This window comes from Mesocricetus auratus, unplaced genomic scaffold, assembly GCF_017639785.1.
Source record: "Mesocricetus auratus isolate SY011 unplaced genomic scaffold, BCM_Maur_2.0 Super-Scaffold_100018, whole genome shotgun sequence".
NCBI lineage: Eukaryota > Metazoa > Chordata > Mammalia > Rodentia > Cricetidae > Mesocricetus > Mesocricetus auratus.
In genome coordinates this window covers 1,239,379-1,250,315 of record NW_024429199.1, presented here as the reverse complement: position 1 = coordinate 1,250,315, position 10,937 = coordinate 1,239,379, and the positions used below count along the sequence as shown (strand labels likewise).

The window sequence follows — 10,937 nt, the reverse complement described above, 5'->3', positions numbered from 1 at the left end:
CTTATGTGGATTTCCATTTGAGATACCCTAAAAGGGAGCCTGTTCCCCTGGTTACCTCTTGCTACCCACCAAGCAAGTGATATTTGTGTGGAATGTGCTGTCTGTGCTCTGAGAAAGTGACCAAGAGCAAGGTGGAGCACCCAGCGCACTGCGCGTATGTGTGGGTGTGTGCGTGCGTGTGTGTGCAAGCGCGTGTGTGCGCGTGTGCTTGCGTGTATGTGTGTGTGTGTGCGTGTGTGTGTGTGTGTGTGTGTGTGTGTGAAGACCAGAGTGGAGGTTGACAGGGATCTTCCTTGATCACTGCTTTGTTGGCCGTGTCAGAGTCTCACAATGAGCCTGGAACTCTCTGATCCATTAATCCATCACTGCTTCCTGGTCAGGAAGGCGTTACAGGCAGGCCACACTGCTGCCTGGCGTTTCTGTGAGGGTTGGGGATCACCATGCTTACGCAGCAGGCTCTTTATCTACTGCACTGTCTCTCCAGCCCAGCCCAGGCATTTTAATGGTCATCTGGAGAAATGCAGGGTTAGAGCTATGGTGGATTAAAAGGACACTTTGCCTTTTAAAAATTCCTTTGGCTGATACTTGCCATCCCACAAAATTTCTTTCTCCTACATGCTTAACTCAAAATTGTCTTGGAATAAAAACATTCAAGATGTTTTTGTAAAATATTGGTGACTTAAGGTCTATGGTGACGGTTAAGAAGAAATTTGAGTAATGTGTGCATGCACTACAGTTGATCTCAGTAATATACATTTAAATGTTTCAAGTCAGCTTTAGTTAATTTCAAGTTCATGTAAGACCGCCAAGTTGACCCACTGAGTGGCAATGTGGCACCCCAGGCGCACCTCACTAAGGACAAGCCACACTGGCAGCCCATCTGCCAGGGATATGGAGCATGGTGGTCAGAGTCAGACCCTCCCTCCCAGAAGCCTGCTGGGAAAGGCAACCAATGTCATTTTGTGAGGAACAGTCTACCAGAGCCTTTTCTCTTACAGGGCTTGATTCCTTAAGAAACACTGATTTTTGCCGGGCGGTGGTGGCACACGCCTTTAATCCCAGCACTTGGGAGGCAGAGGTAGGCGGATCTCTGTGAGTTCGAGGCTGGGCTGATCCGACAGCCTCCAAAACAACACAGAGAAACCCTGTCTCGTAAAAACAACAACAACAAAAAAAAAAACAAAAACAAACAAACAAAAGAAACACTGATTGTATTTATGCAAGGAGATAAGTTAAACTGAACACCAAGTGTCCCAGCTCTCTCAAGGTGTTCTTTGGTGGACCCCGGTGTGAGACTGGGCAGGCACAGCTGTGGCTGGAATTGGCACTTGGTGGAGGCGACATTTAAACATCCTTTAGGTCCTAGTGTTATCTATGTATCTACCTATGTGTGTATCTGTCTGACATTTATCTATCTCCATCTCCCCTCTCTCCCTCCTTCCTCATCCCAGGGACTCACCCTGTAGCTGAGGTCTCCCTGGGACTTACCATGTAGCCCAGGCTGGCCTCTTTTGCTTCAGGCTCCTGAAAGCTGATGTTACCAGTGGGCTCCCCACACCTAGCTGGCTTCTAGTTTCTTCTCTCCTTCTTGTCGTCCTTAGGCCCCTTTCTTCTCTACATGAAACCAATTACATGAAATTGCAAACAATCCCCCAAAACAAAACTACCAAGGTTTCACTTTTTTTTTCAGATAAAACAAAACATCAAAATCCAACAACCAAATGAACTAAGGGAGTGACTTCTTTCTCCTCTTCATTTTTACTTTTCCCCTTTGTTTTTATATTTATTTCCAAAGGACAAAACGCTCAGAGAGTTTAAATGGAGTCTAAAAGGGTCGTCGTCAGCGTGGCTCTGCAGTGTTTCTCCAGACAGGGACCTGGCTCTCTAGGGGTCTTCCCACGAGGTGATGGCTCTGTGACTTCACACGAATCCTCCTCAACTGCAATCCATCTACACTTTTTTCTTCATTTGGTGAGGACAATTACTTTTCCACATCTATGTCATGAATTTCAGCTCAAAGTTTGTCTTCCGTGGCCATAATAATTTCCATTTGGCCTAAGCTGGCTAAACCCAGGTCTTTCATAAAACGGAAACTGATTGAGAGCTTTTCTGGGCCAATCTTGCCAGGGAGTTTCACTAACTTAACCTTTGATTTCCTTGGATGTCAAAGGGGCACACACTACTGTCAGTACAAATGTGACTCTTTATGACACCCAGCAGAAATGGGGACTGCCATCCAAGCTGGGCCAGTGCCAGTGTGGGGACCAACTTGAGGGAGAGTGGGAAGGGCTGTCATGGACAGGTGACACAGGCAGAGAGGACATGTGCTGCCCAGGGAATAAATTCTTCTCAGTATGTATCATGCTTTGACTTTAAAAACATCAATTTTCCAACTTATTTAATTTGATGAGACAAATTTATTTCAGACTGCATATCCATTCCAACAAACTTCAAATTGTAGTTCCTTTTTGATTTTTATGTTCTCAGTAACTGGTTAAGCTGTGACATAGACCTTCCCAGTTAGCTGATGATCAGGGCTGGCTGAGAAAGCATGCTGTCCATTCCTACAAGTAAGCCTGGTGGGCAGCCTGTAGTTGTAGAACAGGCATTTCATCCTGTAGGAAATCCTTGGGACAGATCCCAGGTGCCCAGAGTGAGTGAGGTAGGCCCGAGAAAACCTGCTTCACCTTCTAGAAAGAAGGGAGGAGAAAAGGCCCCTTCGCTGGTATGAACTGGGTTAGTGGAAAGGTGGTGCCTGAAGGAGAGGCGACAGTTCCTTCCCACATTTGGACAAGGAGAAGCACTTACATATGCGCGCAGACAGAGAGAGAGGCAGCTTTGGAGCCGACAGGTACAGCCATAGCGTGTCACCCTCAAAGGTACACCCCTCTGATAGCACACAGGCTGTCGGCATTGTTCTCTTTTTTGCCCAAAGCCAAGCATTGGCCTTGTCAGATCACTACAGCCTTATGAGCCTGGTGTGGCCCTCACTGCTGCAGGGCTGGGACAAAGAGATGATGTTACAGTCTGGTTTCTATGGCAACAGAGGAGGAGTAATGAAAACTGAAATGTAGGAAACACCCATTCTCACAATTGTGACATAATTCAGTTTATTACAAGGAAGTAACTATCCAAGAAGCAGAAGTGTCATTACCTGGCAGCTGGTGTGCACAAAAAGCTGCACTGTGCATTTATCTTAGTTGGGCTGTAAGAGGAAAGAAACCACACACACACACACACACACACACACACACACACACACACACACACACAGAGTCCTCGCTTTCTGCATGTAAAATGTGTGTGTTCTGTAGAAGCCAGTGGTTGGCTGGTTTTCCGGACATGATGTGGTTGAAGCTGTCATCGTAATGGAAATTCACTGCCGTAGCTATGGTAAATCGAGTGTTCTGCCTGTGCTGAATGCATTAGTCTAATGAGATGTTTGCAGCGGCGAGCAGGGCTGTTGGAGACTAGCTGTGAGCAGTAGCACACGGTGGAAGATAGCGTGTGCAACATTCGGGTGCACGTGCAGGATATTACCTGTCTTCTAAGTCAACACTCCCGACCCGATCAACACCCTGATCAGGGCTCTGTGATCAAGCTGTAGGTAAGGGAGACGCACGCTGGAGGGTGTGCCGTGATACGGGTCCTTCTCTTGGGGCTGTCAGCACAACAGGTTACCTGCTTTAGTTTATTTGGGAGGGTTTGCATGCCTGCCTCCATGGCAATGCACAAGTGTCTAGTGCTAAAACTACTAAGCCCAGTGGGTAAACTTCAGATCTTAAAATGAAAAATACGATGTTTGATTTCATATATTCATAACTGTATCTCAAAGATGTAGTATAGAAATACACAGCTTATGTTTTATATGTACACATTTACTGCTCTTTATTGATGCATATAAAGTACAAATTTAATTTTTCAAACATGAACCCAGATAACTGTTTGGATTTTTTACTAATAATTGAGCTTGGCGTGGCTTTGTTTTATTAATGTAAAAATTGTAGTATGCTCTAGGTTACAAATATTTACCTTAACATTTATTTTTTAAATAGGTGTGTTATAAACACACATTAAAGCATTTGTTTTACCGTTGAATTTTACTTACTTATTTTGAATGTTTCTGATGGAATATTTCATGTCTTTGTGTTGTTGGTTGCTAATTTAGCAGTCATAGGTGAGGCTAGGTAGTAATTGCTAGTTGCGGCTATTAGTTTTTATTAGGGGAAATCTCAAGTTAGTTTGGAATGGTTGGAGGCTTCCCATAACTCAAAGACTAAGTCACCTCCTTTCCAGGTGTGCACTGTGTGACCTGAAGCGGCTTCTACTTGTTTTCCTGCAGCCCAAAGTCACCTGCAGGTGTTTGCTAGGCAGACAGGGACAGTGGGTAAGACCGTGCCTCAAGCTGCAGGGCTGGCACTTTTCACTCTCACTGATGTGTTTGGTTCGAGTTCTTCCCATCATTTGTGAGGATAAACCAGAGGTGTCTTGCTGTGTTCTTCCTAGGGTCGTGACATTTCTCAAGAGGAAGACCATCAGCTCTTTGTAGCTGGGGTAGTCGGAAAGTAATCTGGGCACTTCAGAATAGACATATTTGCTGTGTGCTCTGTGTTTATAATTCCTCTTCCAGTTAAGGAACAATATTTTTGAAGGGGCAAGAGATATAGTTACCTTTCCCCCCCCCAAGACTTTCTTCTCATTAAAAAACTAAAACAAAACAGAATGTCTGGAGTGAATGCATAGAAGTATAGAAATAATTATAAAGGACAAGGTACATGATCTGGATACAGCGTCTCCTGGAATGTTATGTACAGAGTTGCTTGCTAGAAATGCTCAATCTAGTTACTATTTGAACAACATCTACTGGGTCACTGTAACCTAGAAAACCAGCACTGAGTGACCATCAAAACGTAACTAAAATGTGGACATAGATGGTCCATGCACAAAGTTGCTCGGTGGCTTTGCAATTTAGTTTCAAAATATACTTGACAACTATTTTTAAAACATGGATTTTTTTTCTATTGCTCTTAAGATTGTGTATGTGGAGGAAGCTTCTCCAAGAATCTGCCTGTCCAATTTGTAGTATCACAAAAGGGAATAAAGACTCCCACAAACTCCCAAAATCTAGTTGTTTACTGCATTTACGTTTCTCACCATGTCACCAACATTACTTTTATTTTATTCTTAAAGGATGTGGATGAGCAGTAGTAAGACAGGAAAACCCACAGGCGAGCACCACTTCCTGCGGGGCTTTGCTGCCGGTGTTTCCCGCAAGAGAAACCAGCTGTAGTTTCACTTTCTGGTTCTGGTTGTGGGGGCGAGGGATGGAGGTCATAGATACCAGCTTCTGGGAAACAAGCCAAATCCAAATGCAGTCACCCCCCTGACTCCTGTACTTTGATCTCGACAACTCAAACAAGCAAGGACTTTCAATATATTCAATACTGCTTGCCTGTGATAAAAATTTAACAATACCTGAAAGGACAAAGATAGAAGTTTAACTTACTTTTTAAATGAGTTTAACCTTTTTTTACTAAATGGTGGAAAAATCATGACTGGATTGCCCCAAACCTCTTTATAATGGGATGGCTTTTATTGTTTCGTTTAAATCTTAGCGTTCGATCTCAAATGCTTGTTTGCAATAAGTTTAAGGAAATATAGCATGGAATTCTCCCGGAAGAATAACTTCTCTGTTGGAAACCTGGGGTGTTGGACACAAATTTGTAGCATTTCTTAGGTCTGCAATTTTGCAAGACCCAAGGGTTCTCTCTCTGTCTCTCTCTCTCTGTCTCTCTGTCTCTGTCTCTGTCTCTCTCTCTCTCTCTCTCTCTCTCTCTCTCTCACACACACACACACACATACCTTGTGACACATACTTTGGAACAGCATTGGTCGGGGGAGGTGAAGGTCAGAATTGAGAGTTCCTTAGAACCTTTACTTTCCCCTAAGCTGGTACCTCCAAAGCTTCAGTGTCTCATCTAGGTAACTGTGTGCTCCTTGGGATTTAGAATTCCAACTTCCTCCTGTTTCAATCCCTTCGATTTTGTTTGAGAACGAATTTGGGAATGAAGATGAAGACATACCCGTATTCCATCTAGTTGTCAAGGACTGCAAAATCACTCTCCTGTTTCAGGAGTGGTGTCTATGGAGCAGTCTCCCCTCAGGATGAGCATACAGGCTTCTTTCTATTGATGGGCAAATTCAGTATTTCTGAGAGCTTTTAAAAAAGCTTCCTGGGATATTTTATGTCTTAATTCTGAAGTCTCCCAAAAGACTCTGAGATTTACACATTTTTCCTCCTTTAAAAATGCTTCTGTTGCTTTCAAAGACAGGTGAGGAGAGATGGGGGATTCAATGGTCCCTAGGAGGAAGAAAATTCCGATGGTTTGGTACAAATATGATGTAACAGAAGCCGCCAGGGTGTCTAGTAAATTACTCTAAATTTTAATTAATGAGACACAAAAGCCACACTACAAGCTTTAAAAATTACCCTTTTATCAATAAGGTGATAATTAACTTTCTCTAGAATTAGCGATTCTCTGAGCCCCCGGGCAGTGTGCCGCCTGCTAAGTTCTTTGGAATGCTGCCAATTTTTAACAATTGGTCTTTGGCAAACCTAGTGGTTTTTAATTCATCTATTGTGGCATTTTCAGTTGTGGCTCAAAGACCATTAAGATCACTCAAATCCTGACGAAATTTCTGAGACCCAGAGTAGTTCAGAGTGTTTGGGTTGCATTTGAATTGGTTACTTTCTTTTTCTTCATTTTCCCATTTCTACCTTTTTTCTCCCCAAATTCCAGTGTCTGCAGGGGTGCAGTCTTCTAGATGCAGGCTGCTGGGAGCCTTAGGGACGAATCTGGTTTGCCGGCTTGCACAGCCACCGGGTGCATTCTTGTTGGGGTTTATTTTATCTCGGTTTCAGTTCTGGCATGCGGGTGTGTCCCCCTGAATTTCAGCAAGCTTTCACTAGTGGATCATCAGATGCAAAGATTTAGATGGAGACTTGAGGGAAAGCTCAAGCTGGAGACATTTTTGGTTATGTCTAGGGGTTTGCAATTTATCGGATTTACCCAAAGTGAAGGTTATAGGGTGGGGGTGCAGGAACCTAGCCCCCCACATCTCAGAGGTGGCTCCGTATGAAACACACACATCACACATCACATCACATCACACCACACACACACACACACACCACACACTTTTGGTCAGGCTGGGATGCTAGTGTTAAGGTCTAGGCAGGCAGTTCACACTGAGACAACTATGCTCTTGCCTTCAGTCAGGTGTGCATTCTAGAACAAATCAGCCCCTGGCAACCAGGAGGAGCCCTCTAGCCACAGCTAAGGAGACAATACTCCTCAGGTTATGGGGTGGTTACAGCTTGGGTTACTCCTTCCAGGAAGAAAACAATGTATCACCCAGGGGCAGTCCCGAGTTTGTGCTAAGCTAAAAAGTCATGCCACAGAGTCCTGGTGACACCCAGAAGCCCCTGGAGTGTGTCCTTGGCTTTCCAAGCAGGCCTCTGGTGTAGCTTCTGCTCCCGATGGCCCCTGCAGCATCACCGGGAATTTGGCGGCAATTCCTCAGCACCGCTGTTCAGAAAGTTTTATCTATGAAGTACATGTGCGAAAGGTGTTTGGGCAGCAGCATTTGTTGATAACTGGGCTCAGTTGCACTGTTGGGGATTTTTGGGATTCAGTTCGCATTCCTGATGCCGGGCTCCAGGAAGGAGGAGGAACAGCCTTGCTTTCTGCAGAAGTCTCAACAGTGGAGCTGGCTGTTGTGAGAACGTGAACATCCCAGGGCAACCAGCGCCTGCTGTGCTTTGAAAGGAGGCAATGCTGGCTGCCCAGATCCCTGATAGTGACTCAGCTTCTGAGAGCTGAATGTTTGGTGACAGAAGCTTTTCCCTTTCTCTATCCCTGTGCTGTTTTATATAGCATCGATCTCATTGGTTCGAAACAAGACACACATGGCTCGAAAGTCATAAAGAAAGTTCATGAAGGGACAGATGCAAGTGAGGCAGAGCAAAGAATTGTCCCAGTGGGGTCCAAGTGAAGCAAGGGGAGGGGCGCTGTGGGGAAGTGACTAAGGTGCTGGGGCAGAACCCGGGGAAGGGGCACAGAAAGATTGGGCACAACGAGGTGGCCTGTGGCTCTCAACTGACAGAGCTTGGACCATTTTCTTTTAGGTAGAAGGAAGGCTTCTTTTTTCTCTCTTTGATCCAGATGTCATCCCAGGACATCATGTCTATAATGAGAAAACCAGGATTAAACACAAGATGTGTTTTTGCCAACTGGCCTGTAGGCATGCGTGCTCTCGGAGTGGCTGTATCTGAGGCTCTGCCGTGGCACTGGCCTTGAAGCCAGCCTCGGGCGGCCTCTGGATTTGAATTCTGTTTTGCCTGGCAGACAAGGGAACGAAAGTGGAGAGAAAACACATGGTAGAAGTCAGCCGTGGGGACTCATGCTTTTGATTTTGGAAATGAGATTAGAAGTTTATGCAACTGAAACATCCCTTTGGGCCTAACCATTTCTGGGCTATTACCACATCTGGTGCAAGACTCATTCTTTGTGTGTATATGTATGTGCATGTACATGCATGCATAAGTGTAGTCATGTTTTGTAGAAGTCAGAGGTTACTATTAGGTGACTCCCTCAATGGCTGTCTATCTTAATTTTTGAGATGGGTCTCTCATGGCCCTGGATCTTGCTGATTGTCTGGACTGGTTGGCCAGTAGGCCCCCAGAAGTCTTCTGTTTCTGTTTCCCTAGTGCTGGGATTCCATGCTTGTCCACCATGCCTGCCTGGCCTTTTGTGTGTGTGTGTGTGTGTGTGTGTGTGTGTGCAATCCAAACTCAGCTCTCATGCTTGTTCAGCAAATCACTTTGCCAAATGGGCTGAGGCTTCTCCGGTCCCAAGACACATTCTCCTTTTTGGCTTTCCAGAAAGGAGGCTAACTTCTTCCCTTCGCCATTCTTAGGCTCAACTGCCTTCCCTGTTGTGGAGATGTCAACTCTATGAAACCATCAGCCATGAAGAATGCGGTTTATTCCAAAGACAACGACTGAAATCACTGCAGAAGGCGTTGGGTGTGCTGCCAGTACAGTACACCCCATGTGGCAATAGGTTTCTGTCATTTTTCAGTCTGTGATTATTGTCCTGGTTATGCTATCTCCATTTGTCACCCATGCTGGAATTTGCCTTGAGATTTAGGGTTCATTCAGTGACTTCTGGGGCATTGCCCCTTCTATTAGGAATTCTCCTTCTTGGTGCAAAATATGCAGCGTCTACTTGAGAGCATCTCTTCTACTGTCTAATTTGCAAGAAAGATTCAAGTGGAAGGCTATACATCCTTTGGTGTTTGGATTATAAGCAAACAGAAACAGTGGGGCAAACCATTAATGTTTTTCAATCACCACTAACAGTGTGAAGATGTAGCTGTTTGTTTGTTTGGTGGTGTGTGTGTGACATTCTTGTCCTAGAGACAAGATCTCACCACATAGCCTTGGCTGGCCTGGAACTTGCTATGTAGACCACACTGGTCTTGAACTCGTAGAACTCTGCTTGTCTCTGCCTTCCAGGTGTTGGGATTACAGGTGTGCACCACCACACCCAACTAGCTTTTGTTTGGAGTGTTCATTACATAATAAGCATTAAATACTCAACATAAATAAAACAACCAAACAGTAGGGCGGGGTTATACCAGGGCTTGATGTGGACATAGCTAATTGGTCCCCAAGTGAGAAGCTGTACAAGTGTGTGTTGCTTTAATGAGAGCAAATGAGGATAAATTCTCTTCAGGGATGAGAAGTGAGAAATTCAATTTGGGCAGTGATGTGCAGAGATTGTGGCTGCTGGTGGCCCTGATGGCGCAGAGGGAAGTTCCTTTCCTTTCTTGCCTTCCCTTTGTGGTGGAAGTCATTTGGCGCAAGTTCAGTGAAGGGTAACACGACTGAAGATGCTGTGGGAGCAGAGTGGGTGCACTCAGAAAGTTTGCTCCGTGTGTGTCCCTAGCAGGAGCCCGATTCTCTCTCCAAGTCAGATGGTCTGAGACCAGGATAGTGAGAAAAAAACTTAAAACTATGAAACACATATAGCTATTTCTGTATTTCATGTGAAATACATATAGCTATTTTTGCACATAGGTCAGGTCTTTTTTTATATTTGGCATTTTCAAGGCTGAAGAGAGAAATATTTAGAGACCTATTATGGGGGGCGGGGCAGAAAAACCTATTAATTTCCATAAGACCCGAGGCCCGGCTGTTGCTGGTTGATTTTAGTGGAGGGCGTTGTGAGTTACCAGTTAAACAAATCCAGGCCTGGCTTAGGCTGAGGTTTCCTTCCTCCTGATTGCTGCCTTATGCAGCCACTCCCAAGCTCCAGGGTTTTCTTTCTCCTCCCTGAACACAGACAATGGATGAGCTAAGAAGAATTTGTATGGGAATCACAGATCTAAGAGAGCCCCCATTTTCAAGTTAGCTCACTCTGTTTTAGGGGATAGATGGATACAAATATCAATCAAAACAACACTATTGAGGAGAAGACACTGGGCATCTGAGGAAAGAGTTAAAAGCAAGAACTTATGACCTGAGCCATTGTCCCCCGGCAAACCCAGACACCCAAATGGGAGGCCGACCTCTTTCTGTTGTTAGGATGCTCCAGTGGTACCCAAGGGTGCCTTCGTCTCCAGTGTTTCCCCAGTTTCCTTTTCCAGCAGCTTCTCTCTCTGCTGGGGACTCACATTTGCCCTCAGAATTGCACAGGACTGATCTGTAAGTTACATATGTTATTAAAATGTCTAAGTTTACCCAGTAACAAGACACAAACTGTGAGTCAACGGTCCCACGTGGAGTTTTATTGGTGGACAGGGAAGGAAAAGGGGGGGTGGGAGGAACCCAACCCGTGCAGAGCTGAGAGAGAGAGGAGAGTAAGAGAGGA

The 10,937-nt window shown here is 45.0% G+C and overlaps 1 protein-coding gene across 1 annotated transcript in view; it reads left to right on the top strand.

Annotated features, from left to right (window-relative positions):
- The first annotated feature begins 3,368 nt into the window (after positions 1–3,368).
- Positions 3,369–10,937, top strand: part of Scml4 (Scm polycomb group protein like 4) — a 100,483-nt gene continuing 92,914 nt past the window's right edge. The window contains exon 1 of the mRNA XM_005073215.4: positions 3,369–3,607. The gene's annotated coding sequence lies outside the window, so the exon portion shown is untranslated. The remainder of the gene's footprint in view (positions 3,608–10,937) is intronic.